This window comes from Polyodon spathula, chromosome 6 (assembly GCF_017654505.1).
Source record: "Polyodon spathula isolate WHYD16114869_AA chromosome 6, ASM1765450v1, whole genome shotgun sequence".
NCBI lineage: Eukaryota > Metazoa > Chordata > Actinopteri > Acipenseriformes > Polyodontidae > Polyodon > Polyodon spathula.
The window spans coordinates 43,390,072-43,403,812 of NC_054539.1; the positions used below are offsets into that span (position 1 = coordinate 43,390,072).

The 13,741-nt window shown below is 36.1% G+C and overlaps 1 pseudogene; it reads left to right on the forward strand.

The window, feature by feature from the left end:
• LOC121317679 overlaps window positions 1-13,741 on the forward strand; it is a 32,508-nt pseudogene that overhangs the window by 15,605 nt on the left and 3,162 nt on the right.

Genomic DNA, 13,741 nt, shown 5'->3' on the forward strand with positions numbered 1-13,741 from the left:
CCCAAAGGCTACCATATATTTCTTCTTTTTTTTTTTCTTAGATGGTGGTCAGCATTGCATAAGATCTTCTCCGTACTGCTGCTCAGAACAGCCGTCTGTGCACTGATGACTTTAGGTGCGTACGTTATAAGGCATTTATGTTGTCTTAATCTGTTTGTGTCCATTATAATGCAGTACATTTCAGCAGGTGTTTGTTGTGTCATTTTGATTTTTCAGTGGAAAATCATACTTTTATAGAAACAAATTTGCAACATATTTCTTTCAATTATTGTCAGTTAAATGTTCTAGCATTAATGTTCAAAATGGTAATCAACTTGCCCTGTTATAACATTTTACAACAAATATTACATGTTATTCAAGGAAGACATGTTTAAATCTTAACTCATTTCTACTATACAGCCAATGTTAAGTCAGGTTGCCCAGCCAAATTTAAAGTACCTTGCTACAGATAAATTCTGTATACATTTTTTTTTTTTTCATGAGCCAAACATCATCATTTTTTATATATATATATATAACTATGTACTGGCTTTTGTACGATATGCAGTTCATACCTAACTTATTATGATATATTGGGATCTATTGTCTTTGGTTTAGGTGGTTTGTAAGTAATCTTGCTACTTTTCTGTGTTAGGTCCTTCTCTTGTTCGCTACCACCTTCCAAAGATGTTGCTTCTCTGGCAAAATGTGTTTCCCTGCTCACAGAAAGAGCTGGAGGCTGAGAAGGCAAGAGGAGATTCTTTCACCTGGCAGGTCACTCTGGAAGGCCGTGCTGGAGCACTCTGTGGTAATTATTTAGCTTGATAAATAAACTTGTATATATACCTATTATATACTTTACTAACACAAGTTTGCCTATTAGCTGTTTTAGCAGTAAGTAGACTATCCTAAGATAATAAATAGTTTCCACGACTTTAATGAAAATTTTATGAAAAATATATTACATGAATGAAAACACAAGTAATATACCAGAAACAAAGTGTTTGAAAATAGCCTATTTCAGAATTTGACTGTGTTCATTTCCTATCAAAGTCCATTATTGGTGTGACAGGTTTATGTTCCCTGAACAACTTTCCATAAGGATAATAAAGAATGAAAGTGTAGTTTTGCTTCAGAAAGAGAAATTTTATTGCAGAGAAGATGGTGACACTGTAGCCCATTCTGTCAACAGCAATGAGGAGTTTTGTTGCTCATTGCCCTGAGCTGCTTACAGAAGATGTCATCCGGAGACTAATGACACCCATCGAGTGTGCAATGACGATGATGTCTCAGTGAGCACCTGCATTTTAATTTGTCATTTCATTCCTTTTGTTTTTTTTGAGAGACTTTTGCAGAAACTAGTCTGACTTTATGCCACTCCTGGCACAAAAATTCAAGCAGCAGCTTTGTTTGATGGCTTGTGACCATCCATCTTCCTCTTGATCACATTCCAGAGGTTTTCAATGGGGTTCAGGTCTGCAATTATGTAGTGAATATAGTGGTCATTTTTGTATTTTTTTATTTTGATTTTGGCAACAACATAATTTGTTGTGTCAAGTTTCTGGGATATAGCGACAATATGATTTTGCTTTAATATCTTGATATGTGACACTCAACTGTATTTGATGAGTCTCACAATAAAGTGCTATTACAGGTGATCATCTGGCATTTGTTCCTATGGATGCTTTGTTTATTAAAAAAACACCCATTTTTTATTTTTTATTTTAGTCTATTGTGGTCACGTGGTTCAGGTCAATTTAGATATGTTTAAGCGTTTACATACTTGGCAACAGTAGAGTTGTGATTGTACTTTGATAACTTTGAGAGGCTCCAGAGATTTGAGGCTGGTGTGTCTTTTTGCTATTTTTCAGACTTGGGTTCTTCACTCCCTGGCCCTGATCGTGGACTCCAGTGGGCCAATGGACCGGGGCTATGTGGAGCCCATCCTGTCCCTAGTGTTGACCCTCCTGTTGACAGTTCATCGCACACAGAAGTGCATCAGTGTCTCGGACGCTGCCTGGGAGCTTTGATCACAACCGTAGGGCCTGAGCTCCAAGGTAATTAATTAACCTGGTGTTTGATTTATCTGTTGAAGGATATCTAAATTATTAACTATGTGTCCAGTTGATGGCACAGTGTAACCTAATGAAATAAAATGCATTAATAGTATACAGGTCTTCTAAGCTGAGGTAATAATGACTTCTTATGATTACAGGGAACAATCTTTTATTTTTAGTTAAATGCATTGTTTCAGAATGTTTTAGTTTGTCATACACTTTACAAAATGACATAAAAAAGCATAATTATAAATGTTATTAAGAGTGGATTAAAAGTGTGTGCATGATTACAGTCCTATTTTGTTTTGTGATTCTAAACAAATTAAACCAAACAGTGGTACAATGAGTGTTCTGGCTAGTGGTGTTTAAAAAGCATGGAAAGGTCTGCATAAATATAATGGAAAGCAAATGGAAAGATAAGGCAACAGGTGATTAAAGTTATGAAAGGCCTGACCATTGGGTTTGTGCCAGGAAAAAAAAAAAAGCTTATCTGCCTACAAACAAACCTGCTTGTATTTTCCTATATGTGTTTTCCAAGTTTTGTAGAAGGGATAAATAAGTTTTTATACATATGCCTTCGACCATATTGTAGCTGATTGACAAGTGTGAAGCCAAATTAAGTGTAAAGGTTTGTAGTGCATATTTATGAAGATATAATATTCAACATTAATGCCGCAATATCCAAGGCCACCCTGTTTGTATACAAATATAGTGGTTAATATTAATTTCTTAATTTACAGGATTACGCCTCCATTATGTGATTAATATTAAAATATAAAACTAGAGTTTTAGTCCTAAACAAATTTCATAGTTCTTATAAAATATCAAAACAAAATAGAAAATAAATATGAGGCTAAGTAATAAAAATATGCTTTCCCGTTTCAACATTGAGAGGTTAACCAGTCAATAAACTAACATTAAAAGTTCATATATATGTGTGTGTGTGTGTTTTAAGGATCTCAAATCAGTCATAAATGCTTACTTTAGTACTCATAAAGGCAAAAAAGAAAGTCAACACATCAACATTATTAGGTTTATTAAGGCTCACAAAAGTAAGAAGACTATAGAAGTTAGAAATAAAGGTACCAGAATTGTACACAAGAAGTAATAAAACATTTTCAAACAAATATTTTCGTAAGCAAGCAGGCTTCAGTATGGTTACGTGCACGCAGGATCTGTGCACATTACGCACAGTGACTGTGTTAAACAGTGTCAACAGTTCAGAAGCAATTTCAATTGCATTTAGTTCTAAGTTTTAATTCAGAGTTACTTTAAGCTTGTAGATTATAGTCAATCAGTGTTTAAATGGTTCTGACCTTCGTAGTTGTTGTTTTCCAATGCACACGTTATAAGATGTTCAGTTAAAGTCTTATCTTGCTTCAGTTGTTCATCAAAGTGTAATTGTATTTTTAATCTTCGCAAAGTGTTATGCTGTATTAAACGCTTTTACTTCTGGTTTGCATGTAAATATTTCCTAGACAAACATAGTATTTTACTTGAATCTTAACGTCTGGAACAGTGATGTTGTCAAGACCAACGTTTTGAGACCGAGACCGGATATGTTGAGACTAAGACCAGAGTTGTTGAGGTGGAGACCAAGACCGGATATGCTGAAGACTATAACCAGATTACAGTACCGTACTGTATACTTTCTGCTTATATATTGAAAGCAAGGGCTTCCACACAGGTATGGCTCATGCGTTAAATGAGCAAATAACATCCTAGTTGTAGTCAAAAGTTTGCATACCCCAGTGGACATTATAATTTCTAGAAATTTTTCGAAAACAAAGAATTTTAGGAAAAATCATTTGCAGCATAAGTTTTACAAAAATGCTAATTCAGAAGTATTCATACCATTTGCTATGACAGTATTGTCATCAAGGTGCTAGATAATGGCCTAACCTAATTGTCGAAAATGCTGGGTTGTAGGTGAACATTCTTAGAGTATAAAAGGGTTAGACATAGGATGATTGCTGTCATTACCAATAAGTCAATATGGGGAAAAGTAAAGAGCTATCTGAAAAATTATTTACTGTCATAAAGCTGGAGATAAAGGATACAAGAAGAGTTCCAAGCATTTGTGTGTCCCAATTTCAACTATTGTTTCTATTATCAAGAACAACGGTATTGTCACAATGCTCCCTCAGTCTGGAAGACAGAATGTTCTTTCACCAAGAACTAGTCGAAGAATTTTGAGGAAGGTTAATAACAATCCGAGATTGACTGCCAAAGATATTCAAAGTGAATTGACTGCAAGTGGGACTGGGGTTTCTATTTCAACTGTAGGTCGAGTATTGCATGGTGAAGGTCTCAATGGTAGCAGGCCAAGGAAAAAGCAACTCTTCGGAAAATGTCACAAGGGCACTCGCTTAAAGTTGGCAAAATGGCATTGGAATGATGGATATGAGTTCTGGTAAAAGGTTTTGTGGAGTGATGAAACAAAAATCAAACTATTTGGTCACGCTAATAGTCAGCTAAGGCGTACAAAGAAAAGAACACCATACCTACTGTCAAGCTTGGAGGTGGTAATATCCTTCTATGGGGCTGTTTTTCTTTTAATGACACAGGACATTTAGTTCCAATACCTGGTAAAATGGATTCCATAGCATACCAAAAGCTATTAGCCAATCATCTGAAACCCATTGTTACAAAACTTGGTTTAAAGCACAACTGGACGTTCCAACACAACAACGATCCAAAGCACACATCAAAATCTACTTCAAAATGGTTAAAGAAGAATAAAATCAAGGTTCTAGAATGTTCTCGTCAAAGTCCCGATCTAAATCTGATTTGAGTATCTTTGGTATGAGTTGAAGGCTGTGTACAGGAGAAGTCCTGGGAATTTGAATGAACTGGAACAATATTGCATTGAAGAATGGTCAAAAATCACAAAAGAATCATCTCAAAAGCTCATTGATAAATATACTAATTTTTTAAAAGACGTCGTTATTGCTAAATGTGCCTCAAATAGCTATTAATTTCATTTTCCTTGTCAGAGTATAAATACTTTTGTATTAGCATTTTTTGAGTTTTGCTAAAAATATTGCTGAAATAAATAATCTATTTATTGTAACTTTTTTTCCCCTCACACACAAAAGCAAAACTTCTGCTACAAAAGATTTTTCCTATAATTATTCTAGAAATTATAAATTTTCATTAGGGTATGCAAACTTTTGACTACAATGCAGAAGATTATAGCTGGGAGCACTTTTAACTGAAAAATAAACTTGCCTTGTCTTAAATATATAATACGACAAAGAATTCAAATAATGTGCTGTCTTTCGTTGACTGTATCTGATTGCTCTTTATGTTCTACATTTTCTTTCTCATGACTGTTTTTTATCATGGTAAATTACCGTGCTTATTTAGGCACTCTATGATTTGACTGGGGAAAAATAACATAGGTTTATTGGAGATCATAAAAAAAGTTAACCTTTTCACTTCCTTTTTAGCTTAATTATTGAGTTATTGATTCATTTTAATTGTTTTCTTTATGTTAAGTTTTCAGGGTATTTTGTAAATACACCTCTATTTTTGTTTTTCGCTATTCTACATTTTTTAATGCAACTGTTCATTTTAACCATTTTTTTTACACAACAGTACCCACACGTTTGGTCACCATAATAACTGTTGCATGAAACCGTAGTGTAATAATCCAGCACCTCTGCACTTAAGCATTTGTATTTCAGCTGACAACAGCTGATATCCAATCATGCCTTTCTTCTTAAAGGCATATAGCCTCTATCAATTAACCCCAATATCTCTCACAAGTACCTAGGTACATATTGTTACGCTATCAAAACAAAAGGAATACGTTGCTTTTTTTTTTGGTGCATATGTATAGCTGTTATACGTATTATATATCACCTTACAGTACAATAATACGACAAAAATTGACTGAACGATAATACCCGAAAATAATCTTAATAGTCATTTAACGTTTTAGCCTCTCGTTTTTAGTATTAAAAAAAAACAAAGCATCACTTTCATATTTGAGCATCAAAAGAAACTTATCACTTATATTTGTATGAAATTCACTAGATGTGATTGAAAAATGACTAACTCTTTTAAAGCAGGTGCAGTGACTTTTTATTGTGCTGAATTTACAATTGACATCACGAAGATGCTGCAAAATGATCGGTCGATCTTGGGCAGGTGTTGTGACTCTTGGTCTCCCAATTCGTGGCCTGTCATTGACAGAGTGTGTCTGGTTATACCTCTCGCCAAGTTTGAAATTGCTGGCTGTGAGCACCCAAGACGGCAAGCCACTGTACGCTGCCCTAGTCCAGCCTCCAACACGCTGATTGCACAAAGGCGCTGCTCTCTTGACAGGCATGGCATATTGGGTTTTTTTTTTCTGTGATTTTCTTTATTGCTTTTATTCAAGCTTGCAATTCAACAGCTGAAATCATTCCATATCCAGTGTCCAATCAACTGTCTCACTAACTAGGTGATTAAGTGCATATGCTTCAGTCATAGTCACTCAAGTGTGTCATGGTGAAGTATGAATGATCAAGCGATTTTAAAAAGAAACCAAAAACATTTTGTCAATGTCCATTGTCGTTCGTACAAACTCTAATCAATTTTCATTAACCCCTTCAGTGCTATGGGACGTACAGCATAAGTCCTCCCATATATCGCACTGTCCACTGTCGATCCACAAAAAGGGAAACAAAACTGAAACAGGTAACTATAGACCAGTAAGCCTGACTTCTATTATATGCAAACTTATGGAAACTATAATATGATCCAAAATGGAAAATTACCTATATGGTAACAGGGTCCTGGGAGACAGTCAACATGGTTTTAGGAAAGGGAGATCATGTCTAACTAACTTGCTTGATTTTTTTGAGGATGCAACATCGATAATGGATAATTGCAAAGCATATGACATGGTTTATTTAGATTTCCAGAAAGCTTTTGACAAAGTCCTGCACAAAAGATTAATTCTCAATCTGAACGCAGTTGGGATTCAAGGAAACACATGTACATGGATTATGGAGTGGTTAACATGTAGAAAACAGAAAGTACTGATTAGAGGAGAAACCTCAGAATGGAGTGTGGTAACCAGTGGTGTACCACAGGGATCAGTATTAGGTCCTCTGCTATTCCTAATCTACATTAATGATTTAGATTCTGGTATAGTAAGCAAACTTGTTAAATTTGCAGACAACACAAAATTAGGAGGAGTGGCAAACACTGTTGCGGCAGCAAAGGTCATTCAAAATGATCTAGACAAGATTCAGAACTGGGCAGACACATGACAAATGACATTTAATAGAGAAAAGTGTAAGGTACTGCACGCAGGAAATAAAAATGTACATTATAAATATCATATGGGAGATACTGAAATTGGAGAAGGAATCTATGAAAGACCTAGAAGTTTTTGTTGACTCAGAAATGTCTTCATCTAGACAATGTGGGGAAGCTATAAAAAAGGCTAACAAGATGCTCGGATACATTGTGAAAAGTGTTGAATTTAAATCAAGGGAAGTGATGTTAAAACTGTACAATGCACTAGTAAGACCTCATCTTGAATATTGTGTGCAGTTCTGGTCACCTCGCTATAAAAAATATATTGCTGCTGTAGAAAGAGTGCAAAGAAGAGCGACAAGAATTATTCCGGGCTTAAAAGGCATGTCATATGCAGACAGGCTAAAAGAATTGAATCTGTTCAGTCTTGAACAAAGAAGACTACGTGGTGACCTAATTCAAACATTCAAAATTCTAAAAGGTATTGACAGTGTCGAACGAAGGGACTTTTTCAGCCTGAAAAAAGAAACAAGGACCACGGTTCACAAATGGAGATTAGACAAAGGGGCATTCAGAACAGAAAATAGGAGGCACTTTTTTACACAGAGAATTGTGAGGGTCTGGAATCAACTCCCCAGTAATGTATTTGAAGCTGACACCCAATGACAGTGGATGATTGAAATTAGCCTATAGGAGTTATCCGTGTTATTTAGTCTGAAATCCACGAAGTCGAGTCAGGAAACTAAAGACTGTGTATTATGTTGTGGATAGTGCTTTGATCTGATCAGCTCGTGATGGCTACAACATTTAGGGGATCCAAGGACCTATTTAGGCAAACTCGATCTTATTTTCAGCAATTATTTTCAGAACTAAAAAATCACTATTGATTGCTGCAGTCGTCCCTATTTTGTCCCGCACGCAATCTAGTATATGTCAGTGGCACAGTGCCCTGCAGGCTCCTTCATGGAGAGATAAGAGTAAAAACAATAACATTTATAGAACAAAACTTCATGTTTTTCTAACTTTAGTTATATTGATCATAGAAGGATGTGATTGTTTCAATCTCCTTACTAAATTACCATTACAAGCATGTTAAACCCTTTCCAAAATAATTAAAGTAAACTAATTTTAAGAACCATTTTCACCTTAAACTTCATTAAAACACAGTAAACATTTGAATTTCATTGGGAAAATATACTTAAACAACTCTTAAACTTCTATCTGCAAGATTAGTTATTAAAATGATTCTAAAACCAATTTATTACTTAAGTTTTATTTTATTTGTTACGTCTCCAACTCCAAGTTTCTGTAAATCTAAAACCCTGAGATTGTTAAACAAGTTAATATTATACCCTTGTAAAGGTTTGTTTTTCAATTAACTTTTAGAATAATGAAATTTAGTAATTTCTATTTACTGAAATGTTCCATATTTCATGGTAACAATTCATTTTCATGGGGGAAAGTAATGGCACCTCGTATCCACCAGGTGTCACACTTCTTGACGATTTATAGGAAGAAAATTGTATATTGGTCTTTAGGACAGACATTCTTAATTGGTAGATAAGAATCAGCTTTGTTTATTTAGACCAAACTGTAAAGATCAGCACAGCAGGTAATCTCAACTATTCCCCAATTTAAACTTTACGACCCTCTGTTACTAATATCTAGTCCGTTTGAAGTAGATCTAGAGAATGTTATGGAGGAACGAAGGGGGAAGACAAACTTAATTAACATCACAACATCTCAAGTCTCACTTTAAGATTTGAAATGCCATTTTATAAAGTACATTCAATTACAACTATAATTTTTTCCCACAGGTTTAAGTAATGAACAGCATAAACAATAACTTTAAATTCAATAGGAGAGGTTTGTATCCAAACTTCCAGATTGTACATCCTATCAAAAAGACCTGTTCAACTCACCTTTAGGGATTCATTTTTTGTCTTTTTTTAATTTTTTTTTTTTTTTTTTTTTTTTTTTTTTTTTTATATATATATAAATACACCCTGAAAAATGAATGGCCCCATTCTTTATGGAATTAGCCAAAAGTACTTTTCTGGAGTTTTGCTGTGTAAAGACTTCTTGATAACTGCTCAAATAAAAAAACAGCACTTCTTGGAATCACAATATTGTCAGCTCCGTGGGTAGGTGAACACAGCATAAGTAGTGGTCTCCAGTGTTCTTTTGTCTCTGGTTATTTTTATATTAAAACCTAGATCAGATCTCGAATTCCCACTCTAAGTACCTGACACAGTCATTGAAAGAACTTATTTTCATTTTCAGGAAACAGTGCCACAATCTCTACCATCCGCTTCTCCTGCCTGGTAGGCTGTACCATCATGCAGGACCATTCAGATTCCCTTGTTCAGGCTGCTGCCGTCTCCTGCCAGCAGCAGCTTCACGTGTTTGCCCCACACCATGTTAACTTGTCCAGCCTGGTCCCTTGCCTCTGTGTAAGTATGATGCTTTTAATAGGCTTACCACATGTGTCTGTTGTGTTCTATAAAATTATCTCCCTTCACATTGTTTGTTTTGCATGCAAAAAGGTTTGGTATTAAAATTTACTATTTATAATGAAAGATTGTTTATGGAGAAATTATATATTCAGAATATATAAATCTGTTCTGATGTGCTGTTTTTATATCCTGTATTTATGTAGGGATCAATATTTCATTACCATGGACTGAATTTTAGATATGTCTTAATATATTCTATGGATTGAGATGGAAAGATACATAGTAATCAGTCTGGTCCAGTGATTTACAGTATAACCTGTTTGTGGAATGGGGATCAATATTTAATCTGGAATGACGTGATTATGTAATAAGTCACCAGAGGCTTGAAACTGATGACCCATTTAGAAAAATTAGAGTAAGTAGCAGGGTTCTGAACAATCTAGCGTTATACACCCCTACATGTTGCTAAAACTATTTAACTAAAATACTTGTTGTTTTTCTTTTCCTTGTTAACATCCTGAAGTTTTTACACACTACAAATGTGGATCTGCTTTGTAGTCTCACTTTGAAAGGAATCTATTTTATTTATGTATTAATATTGTATGAAATTGAAGATGATCCTGTATGAAGAGAAGTAAGCTAGAAAGGGTACTGCAGGGCCGTAGCCAGCCATGAAAAATCACGAAGCACTTGCCCATGCACCCCCTAATCTGCCCCCCCCCACACTAAAATTTTTATAACAGAAGAAAAAAAGATATAAGGACATTATTATATGTGACTTATTTAATTTAAGAGGTTAATTTCTGAATAAGATACCATTAAAAAATGGAGTACCTAAGGTTCTACATTTGTGGCTTTGTACAGTGTGTGACCTGTGTGATTTTGTACAGTAAATAAGTAGCTTTTTCTTTGCATCATTCAAATCCAATATAAAAGAAAATAAGAAATGTAGCAATGCCACAATGTTTGTTGTAGACAATACACTTAGTTTTAAATCCTAATCTATTATCCAAATACAGAAAAGACAAGAGTGCTTGCATACATAAAGTTTTGTCTGATATGAATTGTAAAATCACATTCAGCAATAAAATGAACTTAAGCGGGTTGACAAGATGGAGAGAGTTTAGCTGTGTGAGTTGTCAGCACATCATAACCAATGTGTAGTTCAGAGGTTTGCAGTTCGAGCTTTTTGGACCAGTCAATTAGATGGCTATTCTGACTTACACTCATGAATGTGCATTTTACTTCTATAAATGTGATTGGCCAGCTGCGAGGCTCCTTGGAAACCGAACCCCAATTAACTCGACACAACCATCAACTCAACTACCAGTGTCAATCACACACTGTCTGAAATAAACCTTGAAGTATCCTACTTACTTCAAATGTAAAAGTCAAGTGCTTCTAAGTACAACAGAATGTAAATTAGGGTTTCTGGTTTTCAGATTTTATTTCTGAGCACTCTGCTTGCCTTGTAATGTTGTAATCAGTGTCATTTAAACAATCTCGGTTTCTTAAGTTAATCATGGAAAAATGATAATGACAAAATAAGCTGAACTGTTTTTCTACCTATACATTCCTAATACCACAGTGATAATCGCTTTACCCTCGCTGCTTGGAGGTTGTAGCTACAACACTATCTGTTTCATAAAACAAAGACTTTACCCATAATAAAAATGAATAACGATTGTAATGATTTCTTATGTGTTTGCATTATAAGAGCACTACTTAAAATGCAGAGCAATTCATTTTATTCCACCATCTTCATTCTGCATATTATTCTCTGGAGTAGAAATAAGTCTTAGTTAATTGTCTCGTTTCACTTTTTAATAAAAATAGAATTGGCAGCAAATGTATTTAAAGGCAAGTATATTTGTCAGGGAAAAAAAAAAAAAAACTAGATATATTTTAAATACTGATTTTAAATTGAAATAGACAGTAGCCTCCTCAACACACAAATCACTCGACCTAAGTAAATAGACAGTAAAACTTTTGAAGAGCACAGGCTGTAGATGTCAGCGGGACTTGAGAATGAATGTATGCACACAACAAGGGATGAAATGTATATTTTTTTGTGGCAAAGCAACATGTAAGAGAGCCTAAATAAATAATTATTACTTAAACTGGGCCCATGCCTCTTAGCTGGCTACTGCCTTGTACTGTACTGTACTGTATTGGATATCGTAATTACGTAAAACCTATATAAAAACATAATTAAATAAAACTGTGTATTTCTATCCATTGACCATGTTTATTTAGTTTTCATCCCTTCTTGCAAAGACGAGACTAGAATTATAGTATCAGATAGATACATTTAAATAACACCAAGTTTCATTGGAGCATGTCTCTTCAGGGTAGGAAGCAAATGTATGATATTAAACAGACGTCTTGAAAAGACGTCTGAATGAGAGTTTAAATGTGTAAGTGTAAAAACTTGTCAGGGTGTTAACAACGATAAGAAAACTGACAGTTACATTATTTAAACAGTTGTAGCAACACGTGGGGACGTATATCACTATTTTTCAGAACCCCATCGTTTACTCTTTTAAAAAAATAACATTGTGCATGAGTCCATTTGTTATTTGGTTTAATAAAAAGGAGAGAGTATGAATAGACATGAATAATGTTGTCTATGGAATCATTTAAAAGCAATAAGCAATAAGAAAAGTTTGGTCGTAAATTGTTTTCCTGCAACACAGGATATTTTCAGTGATATATGAACTCAAAATGTCTGGCTTGTTTAAATTATGTATTTCAAATGCATCTCCCTTTTAGGTCCACCTGTGCAGCTCTCACTTGCTGCTGCGTCGTGCTGCAGTGGCATGCCTGCGACAGCTGGCACAGAGAGAGGCGGCAGAAGTTTGTGAGTAGGCTATGAGCTTGGCGAAAAAAGCTGGCGACCCCAAGGACAGCACTGGAATTAGTAAGTGGCTTGAAAGTTGATATTTTAAATTCCTTCAGATTTGCCTTTAAGTACTGCAAAAGCAATAAGGGGTCTTTATTCTGAGAACATTATGAATGTTCTGCCAATGCTTAACTAAATCAGAAAAATGACCCTGCCGCCTCTCCTCACATTAGCTTTAGTGCTCATCAAAGGTGAGGGACACTGGTTAGGTACCTTGAGAGCCTACCATCATAACTCTCTCTCATCTTTCTGAGACAGAGCGTACATAGCTTTCGCTTTTTACGTACCTAATCGAATCCACGATAATCATGCTCTCGAGCGTTGGTAAATTGGCTCTCACTATAATTCTCGTGCCAGGTTTCTGGCTAGAGCTGGTTTCGACCCTTCTTCAGGGATTAGCGAATGGCCATTACTCTCTCTCACTACACGAGGCTTTGTGTAGTTGATACACTGTGTGAGAGCTGTCGTGGTGCTGTAAGGAGACCCCGCTGGCTCGCGCCGTCGTCCTCTACACTGGTTTAATTGGTAATAGCAAAAAAACAAACCAAAAAAAAAACAGCTTGGGCCTATCGTCCCCTTTCAATCCTCGGGCTTTGCTAGCAATGCTGTGCTTGCCCTTGGCGACCACGCCGATTGAATCGGCTGCACACCCCGGCATCAACCGCGTTTTTTTTCCTGCCGAACAGAGGTTGATAGAAACAGTGCCTACCGGTCCCGATTGACTCGGCACCGATGTAAACATCTTTGGCGCCGCCTATAGCTCGGCCCCGACAGTGCCTACCATTGGCACCGACCTTGGAACAGGTCCACTCGGCACCAAGGTGCACCAGGTCCGAGATCGGTACCGGCAAGAGTCCAGACAATGCCGGAAGACACTGGAGTGGTGGCTCCGTCCCGGCAATCTGCGCCTCGGACCTCCCCTCGGCTCCCCTCACAGAAGGGAAGTGATCACTACAGTCTAGGCTGGGGAGTGGTCTGGAACGGGAGAGGAAGAAGGGGTCAGTGGAAGGGACATTGGCAGCAAGCACACATAAATGCTCAAGAGCTGCAAGCAGTGAGCCTGGCGTTATCACATTTTCGCCAGCATTTAGCAC